Source organism: Xenopus tropicalis, chromosome 10 (assembly GCF_000004195.4).
Source record: "Xenopus tropicalis strain Nigerian chromosome 10, UCB_Xtro_10.0, whole genome shotgun sequence".
Classification (NCBI taxonomy): Eukaryota; Metazoa; Chordata; class Amphibia; order Anura; family Pipidae; genus Xenopus; species Xenopus tropicalis.
Genome location: NC_030686.2, coordinates 49,142,138 through 49,159,933, shown reverse-complemented (window position 1 = coordinate 49,159,933; position 17,796 = coordinate 49,142,138). Strand labels below are relative to the sequence as shown.

Below are 17,796 nucleotides of genomic sequence, written 5' to 3'. Positions count from 1 at the left end.
CTTGTCCTAATGTCTCCATCTTGCCCTACTGTCTCCATCTTGCCCTACTGTCTCTATCTTGTCTTACTGGCACTATATTCTCCTGCTGTAAACATCTTGTCCTTTTACCCTACTGTCTCCATCTTACCCTACTGTCTCCATCTTACCCTACTGTCTCCATCTTGCCCTAATGTCTCCATCTTGCCCTACTGTCCCCATCTTGTCCTACTGTCCCCATCTTGCCCTACTGTCACCATCTTGCCCTAGTGTCTCCATCTTGCCCTACTGTCTCCATCTTGCCCTAGTGTCTCCATCTTGCCCTACTGTCACCATCTTGCCCTACTGTCTCCATCTTGCCCTACTGTCTCCATCTTGCCCTACTGTCTCCATCTTGTCCTACTGTCCCCATCTTGCCCTACTGTCTCCATCTTGTCCTACTGTCTCCATCTTGTCCTACTGTCCCCATCTTGCCCTACTGTCTCCATCTTGCCCTACTGCCTCCATCTTGCCCTACTGTCACCATCTTGCCCTAGTGTCTCCATCTTGCCCTACTGTCTCCATCTTGTCTTAATGCTACTGTTTTGACTAACTGGCTTACTTGTCCTGTCACCATTTCCTTTTACTGTTGCCCTCTTGCCCTGCTGCCACCAATTTCTCTAATATCTCCTTCTTGCCCTACTGTGAATACCTAGTCTAAATTGTTTGTGCTACTGTTGCCTTCTTGACCTACTGCCTCCTTCTACCTCCTTGTTATGCTACAGTCATTATCTTGACCTACTGCCTCCATCTTGTTTTACTATACCTGCTATCCCCCAAATACCACTACCTACTGTTTTCTGGTGCCACTTTGTGCTCTTGCCCAGACCACCACAGGCATGGAGAGGCAATAGCAAGACCTTGGCACAATTATCAGGTGAGGGGGAGACCAGAGAGCAGCGGGGGGGGGGTACAAGTGGACCCCGGGGGGTGACACTGGTGAGCACATGGGGGAAAGTGCCGATCAAGGAGGGGTGGCATGTGAATGAGGGGAGGGATGGGTGCCATAGACGCCAGTATTACTTGGCCCGGCTCTAAACTCTCTTGCCCCATATCAAGCAGCACTTAAATAGCAAAGCTATAAATAGACCCTGGCATGAGTTTTTAAGGAAGGAAATTCGTATTTCCTAATATTAAAATGAATGTAAATCTTCCTTTCCTTTACGCTGGGAGGCAGATGGGATACGTAGACGTTTCTTTGACTTGTTCTATAAATAGTCAAAGGTAATTTCTTTCTATAAACCTACCCAGGAGCGGCCGAGAACTCCACACGGGTGGATTTGCCCTTTGCTCTCTGCTGGGGTTATTATTTTCTCTTTGTTTCCAAGAATAAACTCAGCTGTTTTCTCAATATTCCGCCCCATGGGGACAAGGAAATGTCACTTTCCTCAGTATTTTCTCTCTAGATACATGTTTTTGGCATCTTGTTATGAATATAAATGGAGGACGTGCTTTATTATTCTACTCACTAGCTATGGAGATTGCAGGCAAGCAATATGGCAGCCACAACCCAAGTGGGAATGTTCTATGCAGGCAATACTGTACCTCTGTACATATACAGATATAGAAATAAATGTGACTATATTTCACTTCATTCTGCCAACTCTCATGTGACTCCCATGAATTATTTAGGTGCCAAGTGCGGTTTATTTCTGGCGCTGCCGGCGCGGGCACCGGAGTCATTCGTATGTGTGTGTATTTAGCCTGTGGGAAGCCAGCTCACAGACCCAGCCACCTGCTTCTATGGAAACTCCCATCAACAAGTGGAGATTTCAATGTTTAATTGATGAATGAGCCTCCGACAGGTTACTATTATGTGCTGCGTAACCCGGGACACACAGACAGCGGTGTCAGTGTTACGGCCACAAAGGGTTCCCATTACAAGTAACAAACGTGGAGATTCACGTAGTTACAGGGTCCCCATGCAAAATCAGCTTAGCCCCGCCCACAAACATTGGTCTCTAAATGGGCCCTTGGTTTATTGCCATTGCAAATAATAATAATAAGTAAAATAAATGGAAAAGTAGAGCTGAAAAATAATAATTTAGAAAAAGCTAGATGGGGTCCCCCTTGATTCCCATGAGCCCCTAGGCTATAGCCTGGGTATGCCTAATGGTTAATCTGCCCCTGCCTGCTGGGCCCCCATACAGGGGTATAACTACAGAGGAGGCAGAGGGGCCCAGTAAAGGTCCCCATACACGGGCCAATAGTAGCTGCTGATAAGGGTCCCATCGGCCCGTGTATGGGCACTACCGATGGGACTGCCCAACTGATATCTGGCCTGAAATCCGGCAGATCTCGATCGGGCAGGTTAGAAAATCTAGTCGGATCGGGGACCGCATCGGCTCGTTGTTGACTTTTCCTATGCCCGTTCCTTTGGCCCAAGGGTGGGTATATCGTAGGTGGGTATATCGGGAGAAGATCCGCTCGCTTGGCGACATCGCCAAGCGAGCAGATCGGCCCGTGTATGGGGACCTTAAGGCCCAAATTAATGAGTGACTTCAATATATCTTACATATAGACTGTAAGCTCTACGGGGCAGGGACCTCCATCCTCTTGTGTCTTTGACTCTTAACTTATTGCAACGGTATCTTGTATTTATTTGTATTTATTGTTATACTTTGTATTTATCTATTATTATCTTAATAACCCCCTGTTTGTATTAATGCATTCTACTGTACAGCGCTGTGTACATAAGTGGCACTTTATAAATAAACATATACATACATAGAACAGGTCAACTTACCAATGACATTAAATTTGCTGTGGGGGCCCAGTAACATCCAGTTACGCCACTGCCCCCATACAAACATAGTGACAGTGTTATTAAATTGGTGGTGCCACTCCCAGGACATTGCATTATGAGGATATCGGGGGGGGCAGTAATCCTAGCCTAGTGCCTAGAGCCTAGTGGTCACTCAGCTGAAAGCAAACATCTGATTGGTGGCTGTGGGATACTAGATCCCCATAGAGCCCATATCTTACTGTAAGGGGAGAAGACATTCTGTTTTCTGTTGTCCTGCTCCATAGCAACGCCAGGAATTGATTGCTGCAAGAACAATCTGTGTTCTCTAATCTGCAGAAAGATAGCACATGTATGTAATTAAGGCTAATTGATATGAGGGTACAGTACAGTAGTGTAGCCTACAGGATAGGGCAGGAGGGCTTGCTGGGAAATGATACGCACAGATGCAGCGCTGCTACGGGGAGGGCATGGAGACCTCACTGATGAGTTGTTAATACTACAGAGACCAATGTTTATCCAGCTAAGATCTGTCTCCTTGGCATCTCTTCTACCCAGAGCCGGGTCATATGAGGATAAAAGGAGATTTATCTGTACAGAGAATACGGCCTGTGTGATATCCAAATGCTTGGGGCTCCCCTACCCAAATGCCTGCTCTACTCAAGGCCAGGCTGGCTAATCAATCTGAGAATTGCTGGGTATCTGGGGGAGGTACTTCCTGTGCAGGGGGGGCGGGGTTACACAGTCAGTCCCTCCCAGTGCAGTAGGTACAGTGGGTTCCCTGGGTATCTGGGGGAGGTACTTCCTGTGCAGGGGGAGAGGAGCGGGGTTACACAGTCATCCCTCCCAGTGCAGTAGGTACAGTGGGTTCCCTGGGTATCTGGGGGAGGTACTTCCTGTGCAGGGGGGAGAGGGGCGGGGTTACACAGTCATCCCTCCCAGTGCAGTAGGTACAGTGGGTTCCATGGGTATCTGGGGGAGGTACTTCCTGTGCATGGGGGAGAGGGGCGGGGTTACACAGTCAGTCCCTCCCAGGGCAGTAGGTACAGTGGGTTCCCTGGGTATCTGGGGAAGGTACTTCCTGTGCAGGGGGGAGAGGGGCGGGGTTACACAGTCAGTCCCTCCCAGGGCAGTAGGTACAGTGGGTTCCCTGGGTATCTGGGGGAGGTACTTCCTGTGCAGGGGGGAGAGGGGCGGGGTTACACAGTCAGTCCCTCCCAGGGCAGTAGGTACAGTGGGTTCCCTGGGTATCTGGGGGAGGTACTTCCTGTGCAGGGGGGAGAGGGGCGGGGTTTCACAGTCAGTCCCTCCCAGGGCAGTAGGTACAGTGGGTTCCCTGGGTATCTGGGGGAGGTACTTTCTGCGCAGGGGGGAGAGGGGCGGGGATACACAGTCAGTCCCTCCCAGGGCAGTAGGTACAGTGGGTTCCCTGGGTATCTGGGGGAGGTACTTTCTGCGCAGGGGGGAGAGGGGCGGGGTTACACAGTCAGTCCCTCCCAGGGCAGTAGGTACAGTGGGTTCCCTGGGTATCTGGGGGAGAGTTTCTGTGGCACATTCCTAAGAACCAATCCACTCATGTAAAAATGCTGGCCCTTGTTGCATACCCGCAGCTAAAGGACACACTTTGGGTTGTATACGTATAAGCCACTTGGAATGAAGCCACTGTTTACCCATCCGGCTCCTCTTTGCCAATAGAAATGTTGCCGCTTGTTATTATTATGAGTTAATTTTAGCCCCTCTTAAAAACTTCAGTTTTGGCACATTAAATAAATAAAGTAGTAAAAAGAGAGGATTATGTGTCCGCGCCCCCCTTTGTGTATATCAGAGCTGTAACCCATCAGGCAACAGAACGGTCAGAGCTGTGTGTGGGGGGCAAGGAGGGAACATGTATACAGTATATAGTAAGGGTCCATCAGTAACACCCTGTATATGGGCTATTACACACACAGTGCAGCTGTCGGGGGGCTGTATCTGAATAACAGATCATAAGCAATGGGGTCCCATGTAGGTTACAGCATTTGGCCTTGGTCCCTGCCAATAAAAGAAACAAGGTGGTGGGAAAATGAAACGCGCCCGTTTGGAGCCCTCCTGCAGTCCGTTGCCATTGTCTCTACTGAAACATGAGACGGCAACAAAGCAAGTGAGAGAGATGTGGAAGCGAGTAACAATTTGCACAGGCCCAGCCGTTCTGCACCTGATGGTAGCAATTCCTGGAAACTGGGTGGGGGGCACTTCTACACCCCCATACACGCACGATTCAGATTCCTGGGCACTCTCCTGAAGGGGGGCCTCTCACCGTATCAGTAAGAGACTGGGTAAAGTGGTTCCCAGTTTACATTAAATCATTATAAGAATGTAACCAAGTGCCCCGGCCCACATTCCTCCCCGGCTGAGGCAATTCACAGCTTCTTACTACTATGTTGGGCAGCTACAATAGAACGATGAATGCAACAATCTAATTGGTTGCCATAGGTTACTGCCCATGAGTAAATTTGCCCAGTGCAGATAAATTACCCCCACTGACTTCCATGTTGCCCATAATGCACCCTGGGTACCAATGGAACTATAGTAGGGTGACTGTTACCCCAATGTTTCTATATATCTGTAACCTTGTTATGGGCTAAGGGGGCCCAGCCTGAAGGCCAGTTAGGGGGGTATTTGGGGTGAGTGCTTATTTGTGCCCCGGGTACCCCTGGAACTATAGCGGGGTGACTGTTACCCCAATGTTTCTATATATCTGTAACCTTGTTATGGGCTAAGGGGGCCCAGCCTGAAGGCCAGTTAGGGGGGGATTTGGGGTGAGTGCTTATTTGTGCCCCGGGTACCCCTGGAACTATAGCGGGGTGACTGTTACCCCAATGTTTCTATATATCTGTAACCTTGTTATGGGCTAAGGGGGCCCAGCCTGAAGGCCAGTTAGGGGGAGATTTTTTGAGTGTGTTTATTTGAAGCCCTGGGTACCCCTGGAACTATAATATTTTTCTATTCCTGTAACCATATTATGAGATTTAGGGTAGCCCTCCAAGTGCAAACCCTGCTTTACACCGCACACACATTGTTGCCCTGCATGGTAACACTGTTGTGTTTGCTACAGAAACACTACTATAGTTTATATAAATACCCCGCTGTGTAGCCATGGTGTCGGCCATTCAAGCTGGAAAAAAGGAGAAAAGATATATAAGCATATAGCATATACAAAATAAAACACCATTGTATTCTACTGAGTTTATCTGTTATCTGCTATGTCACCTGTGCCTTTTCTCCTTTTTTCCAGCTTGAATGGCCGCCCCCATGGCAACACAGCAGGGTATTTATATAAACTATAGTAGTGTTACTGTAGCAAACACACCAGTGCAGAGCAACAGTACATTATATTTTAATAACATTGATACATTTTCCTGAGGGTGTGTAAGGCCACCTTTATGTCCAACAGTTTCCATAGAGTGGGTCGTTTATTTTTCAATATTTCTTGGAGTGCTACATGCAGCCTCTGGGCATCCGGTTGGACAGCTCTACGCTATGGCGCAGGGGTTCGAAACCCAGTATTGCTCTGTTCGTTCAGCTTTGGAAGAAATCAACACTGATTTAACACAAGAAAAAGTAACTTTTGCCCAAAGAATTTCCTGAATTGCTCTGGGAGGAAAGGCAACCCCTGCCTGGGCCTCTCTGCCCTGATTCTAAACAGATGTAGGGACTCAAATCCTGAGAGGGTCTGCAATGCAGCCGGTTTCTCCAAAAGCATTCGGCCTGCTGGGAGGAAACCCCGCCGCTCTAGGAACAGGCTACCTGCCAGTTTGTATAATTGCTCTTCTTTGGTTATAGTTAGATTGTGAGCCTTTGTGGCCAAGTTCCTGCTATTCATTACTAAGCCAATTTACACACACACACATATTTATATATATAGTAGGATTGGCTGGTCTGTTGTTTGAAAGCAAATATTTCATTGGTTGCTATGGGTTACTAGCCCTGGGGCAAGGCTTGTGCACTGACCCCTTAACGTCGCTATTTGACCAGTCCCTAATAACACACTGCACAGATGAATAATGCTGGTTTTGAATATCAGGATGATTCATGAAATGGCAATGTTAGATGCCGGCACGTCACAGGGCTCTGGCACGCCACGCATATCATAGGAAACGGGTTTGATTTACCAATGATTTGCCGTAAGAGAAAGCACAAGATATTATTACAACCGCGTGAGATAAGGAGCAGATGAGAGGGTGAGTCACGGGGTGGGAGGGGGCCTGCTCCACCCAAAGGCACTTGTTTCCCTATTCACATTCTTTCTACAAACTCCATGTATCCAAAATTCCATTTAAAAGCGGGAAATATTCCATCCTAACTGGATCAGCTTTGTACTCTAAGGGGCATATTTACTGTAATAGTGTATAAGCCCATAGCATCCAATCAGATCTTTGCTTTTATTTTCTAAAGGTGGCCCTAAACTGGCAGATTTAAGCCGCAGATTCGAGTCATTTAGACCAGTTTGTGGGGCCCCTGATGGGCCTCCCCGATTTTAATGGTTAGGGTGGCCATACACGTTAAGATTGACGCAGTCCTCGATCCGATGGCTCCTATATCCATCATTGTAATTAGATCATCAAATTAACCAGATAATTTATATATATAATTTTTTATATATATGTACGCTTGCCTTACCCCGCCCCCTCCGTGACATCAGAAATGGGCAGAGCACGTACAGGTATAGTACCCATTATCCAGAATGCTCGGGACCAAGGGTATTCCGGATAAGGGGTCTTTCCGTAATTTGGATCTCCATAACTTAAGTCTACTAAAAAATCAATAAAACCCAATAGGGCTGTTCTGCCCCCAATAAGGATTAATTATATCTTAGATGGGATCAAGTAGAGGTACTGTTTTATTATTACAGAGAAAAGGGAATCATTTAACCATTAAATAAACCCAATAGGGCTGTTCTGCCCCAATAAGGGGTAATTATATCTTAGTTGGGATCAAGTACAGGTACTGTTTTATTATTACAGAGAAAAGGGAATCATTTAACCATTAAATAAACCCAATAGGGCTGTTCTGCCCCAATAAGGGGTAATTATATCTTAGTTGGGATCAAGTACAGGTACTGTTTTATTATTACAGAGAAAAGGGAAATCAGTTTTAAAGTTCTGAATTATTTGATTAAAATTGAGTCTACGGGAAACAGGATTTCCGTAATTCTGAGCTTTCTGGATAACGGGTTTCGGATAAGGGATCCCATACCTCTATATAAATAGCCACAGAGCAGTGTGCCAGGTTGGGTGCGTGTTGGGACAGGGCAGGTTCAGGGTCGGGTGTGAATTTTTTGTCGACCCGCACATCACTACCGATAACTACTATAATAAATATAATCTAAATGGAAGAATAAACTTGATGAATGTGTGATTTGTATTTCAACTTCAGCTACTACGTAACTTGAAATGTAAAACTCCTGACTATATTCTGATGTTTTTGCATTCCGGGCTGCAGGGAAGGGGCCTGTGAAGCGGAGCTGAGAGAGGGGGTGTGTTGCTTTAATAAATGGAGCAGAAAGCAGAGCTGGAATGGAGGGCTGGCGGAGGGGAACTGGCCGATCAGAGAAGAGGGATGAGCATCAGGTTCCTGAGAAAAAAATGGAGAAGGGGAGGAGGGAAGAAGGAGTGAAGTATCTGGGCCTCTGTGTTGGTATTTAATTAGAACCAAGTGCTGCTGCATTCCAGCTCTGAAAGAATATATCTGGGATAATGTGGAATCAGTCACTGACGACACTGTGGCCGCTACCAAAAGAGGCGGCTTCAGCCAGAGGGCAATATCAGGGGATGTGGTCAAGGCATAATGGATGCACCAATACCTAAGATGGCACCGCTGCCATAATATCAGTGTCTGTGCATGCTGGGAGTTGTAGTCCTTTGAAGAGGGAAGAGAATATTTTATATCCGATTTGAATCTAGAGAAATAATCAATATGTTTTTGAAGCTAATTGAAAAATGCCGAATGGAGCTGAGACTAGAGCCACTCACATATGTGGATTATTGATGCATCTGGAACCATGGGAACTCTATAAAATGCATAACATGCCCCCACTGTGAACTCCATGTACATCAGCAAAGTCTGCCCTTTCCCCCTCGTGTAACTCGGGTCATCGGGGCAAGATGTGTTGGGGCAGAATTCGGCTACTTTTGTAAGAAGAATAAGGGTGAAGACACACAGAGCTATTAGGGTGAAGACACATTGAGCTACTAGTAGCAGCTACTTGTCGTGGCTACTAAAATAGACAATGCTGATCATTTACTGATACCTGGCAATTCTCAGTATTGTCTATGGCAGGGTATTTTTTGGCCTTTAGTCGCCGTGAAAAAGTAGCTGCTACTACTAGCTCTGTGCATCTTTACCCTTAGTAGCAGCTACTTGTCACGGCTACTAAAATCTAGAAAATACCCTGCCATAGACAATACTGAGAATTGCCTCTGATAAAACACATGTAGAGACAGTTATCAGTAAATGATCAATGATTGTCTGTTTTAGTAGCCGTGACAAATAACTGCAACTAGTAGCTCTTTGTGTCTTCACCCTTAGAAGCAGCAACTTGTCACAGCTACTAAAATCTAGAAAATACCCTGCCATAGACAATACTGAAAACTGCCTCTGGTAAAACACACATAGAGGCAGTTATCAGTAAATGATCAACGATTGTCTGGTTTAGTAGCTGTAACAAATAGCTGCTACTAGTAGCTCTGTGTGTCTTTGCCCTTAGATCGCTGGCAGTTGGGTGATGCAGTAACCACAGCTGCACACACAGAGAGCTGGGAAAGGATCACAACGCCTTTCAGTAATGACCCCACTGCACTAGGTTTGATGTCAGGGCCCCATAGAAGCTTTCAACAAGCTCTCTCATACTGTCGGTTTATGGATAGGAATCCAGATAAGGCGGCTTTCCCCAGTATCAAAGCTCTGTGTTCCCACTTCACCCGGATATGGAACAATAGCCCACTCTGTGTGCCACTCAGGCTTCTTAAAGCGCTAGTTACAGGCAAACTATCAACAGGAAGTCTGGCATATATCCATGTCAGTGAGTTAAAGAATATCCATGTGCTAACAAGCCTAGGGAAAGGGCTAAATAAAGAGATTTTTATAGGGAGGATATTGGCTGAAAACAAACTTTCAGTATGTTGCTATAATGTAAGCCACTTGCCTGTTGTACATCGGATTTGCTGCATGGTTATTACTCCCTAGTACTCCATCTGAAAAAGAGCATGAAACATTAATGAGACACTTTACAGGAGGCCACAAAAGAAACAGGATCAGCTTTCATGCATTCCAATAGAGAAACCAAATCATGTCCTGCCATTGGATTGAAATATTTCCTACTGAGGGAGCGAGGGTCTGTAGCAAAGGAGGCACGGGACTATGGGTCGGTCCAGGCAAGTACTGAATTATATACTAGCTTAGATGTAACTATAGGGAGGAAAGATTGATGGGGCCCGGATCAGCGCACATAGTGGGTCACACATGAGTGGGCACAGATCAAGTTTAAGCTTTCGAGTGCTTTCATGTGACAGCAGGGGGCCCTGACAAAAATATTTTGTTGGGGGGTCTAGAGCTATGGAGTTACACCCCTGTGTGTGCCTATGCAGAACTTGCTGTTTGCTCTGCAGGCTCTACTTAGCTTAAAGTGGCCATACCTTCGGATCGATTCAGCAGCTTATCTGCCCCTGTATGGGGCTCCATGATGGGCCTATCCGACCGAAAATTGCCCAGGTGTCTATCGGGCAGGGTTGATTTTCCCGTCTAAAGGCTCCTATGCCTGTTGTTGTAACTCAGTCCTTTGGCCCTAGCCCGATATCAGCCACCTTAGGTGGGCATATTGGGAGAACATCCACTTGTCTGGCCTTTAGCAGGGCTAAAGGTGGCCATACACCTTCACATCCGCTCGCTTGGCAATATCGGCAAGCGAGCGGATCTTCTCCCGATATCCCCCACCTACGGGTGGGCAATACTGGGAGAATCCAGGCTAATTTGGTCCTGGGGCCAAACGATCGAATTATAACGAACGGTATAGGCAAAGTCGGTTCGGGGACCGCATCAACGGGCCGATGTGGTCCCCGATCCGACTAGATTTTTTAACCTGCCCGATCGATATCTGGACGATTTCAGGGCAGATATCGGTCGGGCAGGCCTATTGGTAGTGCCCATACACGGCCCGATTAACTGCCGAATCGGTCTAAGGGACCGATATCGGCAGCTAGAATCGCCCCATGTATGGGCACCTTTAAAGTGTATGGCCACCTTTAGAGAGCAATTTTATAAAACATCTAAAGAAGACCACACACTGGCCAGTCTATGGCGGTATTTGTCTGTTTGGCTCGCAGGACAACAGCACCAATTTCATAGGAAAAGGAGCTGATGATGTACCTTACCCCCACCAACATGAAAGATCATCTCGTTGATCTGGTAGAACTGCCCCAACCTGGAAACATGCCCAGACATTCAGGAATAATGGTCAAAATCTGTCAAACTGCCCAACCCATTCTGACTATGTGGCGTTTATAGTAGATTTTTATTCCAAAATATACTGTGTCTATTTCAGCCAATATTAGATCCTTGTAAACGCATGTTATTCTTCTTTCTAACAGCAAACGTGGTCTTCGGCAGGATGACAGTTCTGCCTTTCTAGGTTTGGTCCAACAGCAACGGGAGCTTAAGGAACTTGCCAGGGTCAGGCTGGGGTTGAGTTTATTTAATCTGTGCGGCTGCAGCTTTAGGTATCTAGGATTTCCCAGTATTGTTCCTTCTCTGTGTAACTTATGGGTGGGTTTATTGCCAACATAAACAATATTCCTATGGGAAATTGACATTTATTCCCTGGTGTGAGCAAAGATGTTTGACAGAAGATATCTGCTGTGGGAACAACTACGGCCTGAACGTACTGCAACACGTTCCTAAAATGAAAATAAAGCAATGACTTTAAATAGCGCTCGGGGAGTCTTTGGTATCTTCTTCTCCGCCATCACCAATTGTTATTGGAAATATGAGATTCTAAAGATTCTTTTACTCACAACAATGCCTTTGATGGATACATTTTTCTAGAATATTGTATCTAATCATCCAAATCCCTATAGCAGCAAAGCCACAAGGGATGGACATTAAATAATGAGCACAAAGTAATGGATATGATGGAACCTTGGTCAAATCAATAGCAAAAGCTTGAGGTTCCACAGCTATCAATGGCTTGTAGTTCTTCACCTAGCAAAGGTTTGAGGTTCCTCAGCTATCTGGCTTGTAGTTCCTCACCTACCAAAGGTTTGAGGTTCCTTAGCTATCAATGGCTTGTAGTTCCTCATCTAGCAAAGGTTTGGGGTTCCACAGATATCAGTGGCTTGTAGTTCCTAACCTAGCAAAGGCTTGGAGTGCCACAGCTATCAGTGGCTTGTAGTTCCTCACCTACCAAAGGTTTGAGGTTCCTCTGCTATTGGTGGCTTGTAGTCCCTCACCTACCAAAGCTTTGATGTTCCTCTGCTATCGGTGGATTGTAGTTCCTCACCTAGCAAAGGCTTGGGGTTCCACAGCTATCAGCGGTTTGTAGTTCCTCACCTAGCAAAGGTTTGGGGTTCCACAGCTATCAGTAGCTTGTAGTTTCTCACCTAGCAAAGGCTTGGGGTTCCTCAGCTATCAGTGGCTTGTAGTTCCTCACCTACCAAAGGATTGAGGTTCCACAGCTATCAGTGGCTTGTAGTTCCTCACCTACCAAAGGTTTGAGGTTCCTTAGCTATCAATGGCTTGTAGTTCCTCACCTACCAAAGGTTTGAGGTTCCTTAGCTATCAATGGCTTGTTGTTCCTCATCTAGCAAAGGTTTGGGGTTCCACAGATATCAGTGGCTTGTAGTTCCTAACCTAGCAAAGGCTTGGAGTGCCACAGCTGTCAGTGGCTTGTAGTTCCTCACCTACCAAAGGTTTGAGGTTCCTCTGCTATTGGTGGCTTGTAGTCCCTCACCTACCAAAGGTTTGATGTTCCTCTGCTATCGGTGGATTGTAGTTCCTCACCTAGCAAAGGCTTGGGGTTCCACAGCTATCAGCGGTTTGTAGTTCCTCACCTACCAAAGGTTTGGGGTTCCACAGCTATTAGTGGCTTGTAGTTCCTCACCTAGCAAAGGCTTGGGGATCCACGGCTATCAGTGGCTTGTAGTTCCTCACCTACCAAAGGTTTGAGGTTTCTCAGCTATCAGTGGCTTGTAGTTCCTCACCTAGCAAAGGCTTGAGGTTCCACAGCTATCAGTGGCTTTTAGTTCTTCACCTAGCAAAGGCTTGGGGTTCCATAGCTATCTGTCGCTTGTAGTTCCTCACCTAGCAAAGGTTTGAGGTTCCACAGCTATCAGTGGCTTGTAGTTCCTCACCTAGCAAAGGTTTGAGGTTCCACAGCTATCAGTGGCTTGTAGTTCCTCACCTAGCAAAGGCTTGGGGTTCCACAGCTATCAGTGGCTTGTAGTTCCTCACCTAGCAAAGGCTTGGGGTTCCACAGCTATCAGTGGCTTGTAGTTCCTCACCTAGGTTCCTTAGCTATTAGCGGCTTGCCTAGCGATGGCTTAGGGTTCATTATCTTACTTAAAAGCAAAACATCTGCCTACATGTGTCAGATAGTATAAAGTTGTGTGGTTTATGGGGACTGTGTCCCAAGGTCCGACCTCTGCAGCCACTCTGGGCAACACATGGGTTCCAAGCTGATAAATTCCTATAAATACTCACCAGCCTGTGAATAGGGAACATACACTATATATACACCTTATATTCTGGTTTTCCTATTGCTTACGGTTGCCCACTGTAATACTGTTTTGCACAGCACTCCATTTAGTTGCTCCAAGTCCTTCCTTGTGGCCACTAGTCCATCTGTTTCCATATAAAGGGCCAGTCTTTCGCTATATGTTTATGGTTCAGCAGCATAGGTCTCCAGTTGGACAGCCATAGACCCACTACAATGAAGCCCTTCTCTTTCTGCCTGTTATGCGCTTGGGGTGAATGATCCCGTTCCCATCCCCGATGAGGCCATAACATTCCTTACTTTATTATTTGCGTCATAATGCCAAACATATTGGGACAATGCAGGCCAACATGATAGCAGGAAGGAAGAGAGCATCTAACTATCTACCATCTATATATAGACTATACAATGAAAAACTCCCCACCCCACATTTTTCTGTTATTGTATAAGGATTTTATTTCTAGGAATTCCAAAAACTATTCCAGCACTCGTGAGGTTTGCTCCAACTTAAACTACTTGTGGCCCAATAAGTTGTAGTTGTGCTAAGCCCAATAGCATGGGCAATACCAAGTGGGCCCTTTACTAGTTAGCCAATGGCACAGACGGCTGTGATCTTGGAATCTAGGGAGGCACATACACGGCACTGCCTGGTGGTCCCTGTATGCATGATTAAAGAGGTGGTTCACCTTTAATTTTAATAGGTTTTAGAACCAACAAATCCTAAACAACTTTTCAACTGGTCTTCATTATATATTTCTTACAGTTTTCTAAATATTTGCCTTCAAACTCTTTGTACCTTTCCAATCTGGGTCACTGACCCCGGCAGCCAAAACTTATTGCTCTGTGAGGCTCCAGTATTATTGTTACTTTTTATAACTTTTTTTTCTATTCATTCCCTCTCCTATTCATATATCAGACTCTCATCCAAACCACTCCCTGGTTGCTAAGGTCATTTGGACCTTAGCAACCAGATAGTTGGAGAGTTGCTGAACAATTATTGAAATAATTAAAAAAACTACAAATAATAAAAAATGAAGACCAGTTGCAAATTGTCTCGGAATATCACGCTCTACATAGAAAAAGTTAATTCAAAGGTGAACATCCCCTTTAGGGTGAGGGGGGGGGGGGGGTAAAAAAGTGGTTTTCTACTTAGTCTGTTGTTTTTACTGTACTGAGAATGTTAATATTGAAAAACAGCTTTACCTGAAAGCAGAAATATACACTCAGCATATACAGAATATATATACACGCCCAGATCCTGCTGCTGCTGCTCTTGATTCATTTCCTCGCGTTCCCTTTATACTCAGCAAGCAATTTCTGCTGTAGGACTACAAAGAGAGCTCATTAAATATACAAAAAGGTAAACACTGCCTGAGACAGAACAAACATTGCTGGAATGTAATATGTGCATCTCACTTAGCAAACACTGTATCACTAGCCCAAACAGCTCACAGTCTGGTTTTGGGATTATGAGATCAAATCCCCATTCATTTGTAGTACAGCAAGTAGCTAACCCCCCCACTTAGTAAGGATATTAGCAGTCACTGAGGGGTTCTGTGCCCATATTAAGGCACAAGGCTACAGGCTGAGTTATACAGGGAACTCTGAGTATCACTCATGTATTATAAGGGATAATGTACCCCCTACTGTAAATGATAAGGATATTAGCAGTCACTGAGGGGTTCTGTACCCCCCATATAAAGGCACAAGGCTGCAGGCTGAGTTATACAGGGAACTCTGAGTATCACTCATGTATTATAAAGGATAATGTACCCCCTACTGTAAATGATAAGGATATTAGCAGTCACTGAGGGGTTCTGTGCCCATATAAAGGCACAAGGCTGCAGGCTGAGTTATACAGGGAACTCTGAGTATCACTCATGTATTATAAGGGATAATGTACCCCCTACTGTAAATGATAAGGATATTAGCAGTCACTGAGGGGTTCTGTGCCCATATAAAGGCACAAGGCTGCAGGCTGAGTTATACAGGGAACTCTGACTATCACTCATGTATTATAAGGGATACTGTACCCCCTACTGTAAATGATAAGGATATTAGCAGTCACTGAGGGGTTCTGTGCCCCCCATATAAAGGCACAAGGCTGCAGGCTGAGTTATACAGGGAACTCTGAGTATCACTCATGTATTATAAGGGATAATGTACCCCCTACTGTAAATGATAAGGATATTAGCAGTCACTGAGGGGTTCTGTGCCCCCCATATAAAGGCACAAGGCTGCAGGCTGAGTTATACAGGGAACTCTGAGTATCACTCATGTATTATAAGGGATAATGTACCCCCTACTGTAAATGATAAGGATATTAGCAGTCACTGAGGGGTTCTGTGCCCCCCATATAAAGGCACAAGGCTGCAGGCTGAGTTATACAGGGAACTCTGAGTATCACTCATGTATTATAAGGGATAATGTACCCCCTACTGTAAATGATAAGGATATTAGCAGTCACTGAGGGGTTCTGTGCCCCCCATATAAAGGCACAAGGCTGCAGGCTGAGTTATACAGGGAACTCTGAGTATCACTCATGTATTATAAGGGATAATGTACCCCCTACTGTAAATGATAAGGATATTAGCAGTCACTGAGGGGTTCTGTGCCCATATAAAGGCACAAGGCTGCAGGCTGAGTTATACAGGGAACTCTGAGTATCACTCATGTATTATAAGGGATAATGTACCCCCTACTGTAAATGATAAGGATATTAGCAGTCACTGAGGGGTTCTGTGCCCCCCATATAAAGGCACAAGGCTGCAGGCTGAGTTAAACAGGGAACTCTGAGTATCACTCATGTATTATAAGGGATAATGTACCCCCTACTGTAAATGATAAGGATATTAGCAGTCACTGAGGGGTTCTGTGCCCCCCATATAAAGGCACAAGGCTGCAGGCTGAGTTATACAGGGAACTCTGAGTATCACTCATGTATTATAAGGGATAATGTACCCCCTACTGTAAATGATAAGGATATTAGCAGTCACTGAGGGGTTCTGTGCCCATATAAAGGCACAAGGCTGCAGGCTGAGTTATACAGGGAACTCTGAGTATCACTCATGTATTATAAGGGATAATGTACCCCCTACTGTAAATGATAAGGATATTAGCAGTCACTGAGGGGTTCTGTGCCCCCCATATAAAGGCACAAGGCTGCAGGCTGAGTTATACAGGGAACTCTGAGTATCACTCATGTATTATAAGGGATAATGTACCCCCTACTGTAAATGATAAGGATATTAGCAGTCACTGAGGGGTTCTGTGCCCCCCATATAAAGGCACAAGGCTGCAGGCTGAGTTATACAGGGAACTCTGAGTATCACTCATGTATTATAAGGGATACTGTACCCCCTACTGTAAATGATAAGGATATTAGCAGTCACTGAGGGGTTCTGTGCCCCCCATATAAAGGCACAAGGCTGGCAGGCTGAGTTATACAGGGAACTCTGAGTATCACTCATGTATTATAAGGGATAATGTACCCCCTACTGTAAATGATAAGGATATTAGCAGTCACTGAGGGGTTCTGTGCCCCCCATATAAAGGCACAAGGCTGCAGGCTGAGTTATACAGGGAACTCTGAGTATCACTCATGTATTATAAGGGATAATGTACCCCCTACTGTAAATGATAAGGATATTAGCAGTCACTGAGGGGTTCTGTGCCCATATAAAGGCACAAGGCTGCAGGCTGAGTTATACAGGGAACTCTGAGTATCACTCATGTATTATAAGGGATAATGTACCCCCTACTGTAAATGATAAGGATATTAGCAGTCACTGAGGGGTTCTGTGCCCCCCATATAAAGGCACAAGGCTGCAGGCTGAGTTATACAGGGAACTCTGAGTATCACTCATGTATTATAAGGGATAATGTACCCCCTACTGTAAATGATAAGGATATTAGCAGTCACTGAGGGGAGATTATGAGGCCAGACCCAATGGGCACACAGTAGGCCCCAAGCTGGCACAACTATATGGGAATATTTACCACAGAGAATGCCATATAAAGGGCAGGCCGCGGTGCCTGACGGGAATGAATACACACACAGGGGCATGTATATATATATATATGTTGCTATACAGGGAGTCAGTGTTCCTGTTGGATACACAGGGATGCGCACAATGCATATAATAGTTACCCCACCCCCTCACACCCCTTCCCCTCCGGTGCCCGTTCCTGCCCGGTCTTGCCTCTTCTTACCCCCAGCCTGTCTCTCTAAAGAATCACGTGTTTTGGTTGCTAAACGAAGTGCGTCCATGACAACCAGAGCCGCCGGCTTAAC

General features: G+C 45.8%; 1 long non-coding RNA gene across 1 annotated transcript; it reads right to left on the bottom strand.

Moving 5' to 3' along the window:
• Positions 1-9,867: 9,867 nt before the first annotated feature.
• Positions 9,868-17,792, bottom strand: LOC116408045. Its single transcript, XR_004220691.1, has 3 exons — positions 17,715-17,792; positions 14,706-14,830; positions 9,868-9,990 (listed from the first exon to the last, which is right to left on the bottom strand). It is a non-coding gene; the product is annotated as an uncharacterized LOC116408045 (long non-coding RNA).
• Between the last annotated feature and the right edge of the window lie 4 nt (positions 17,793-17,796).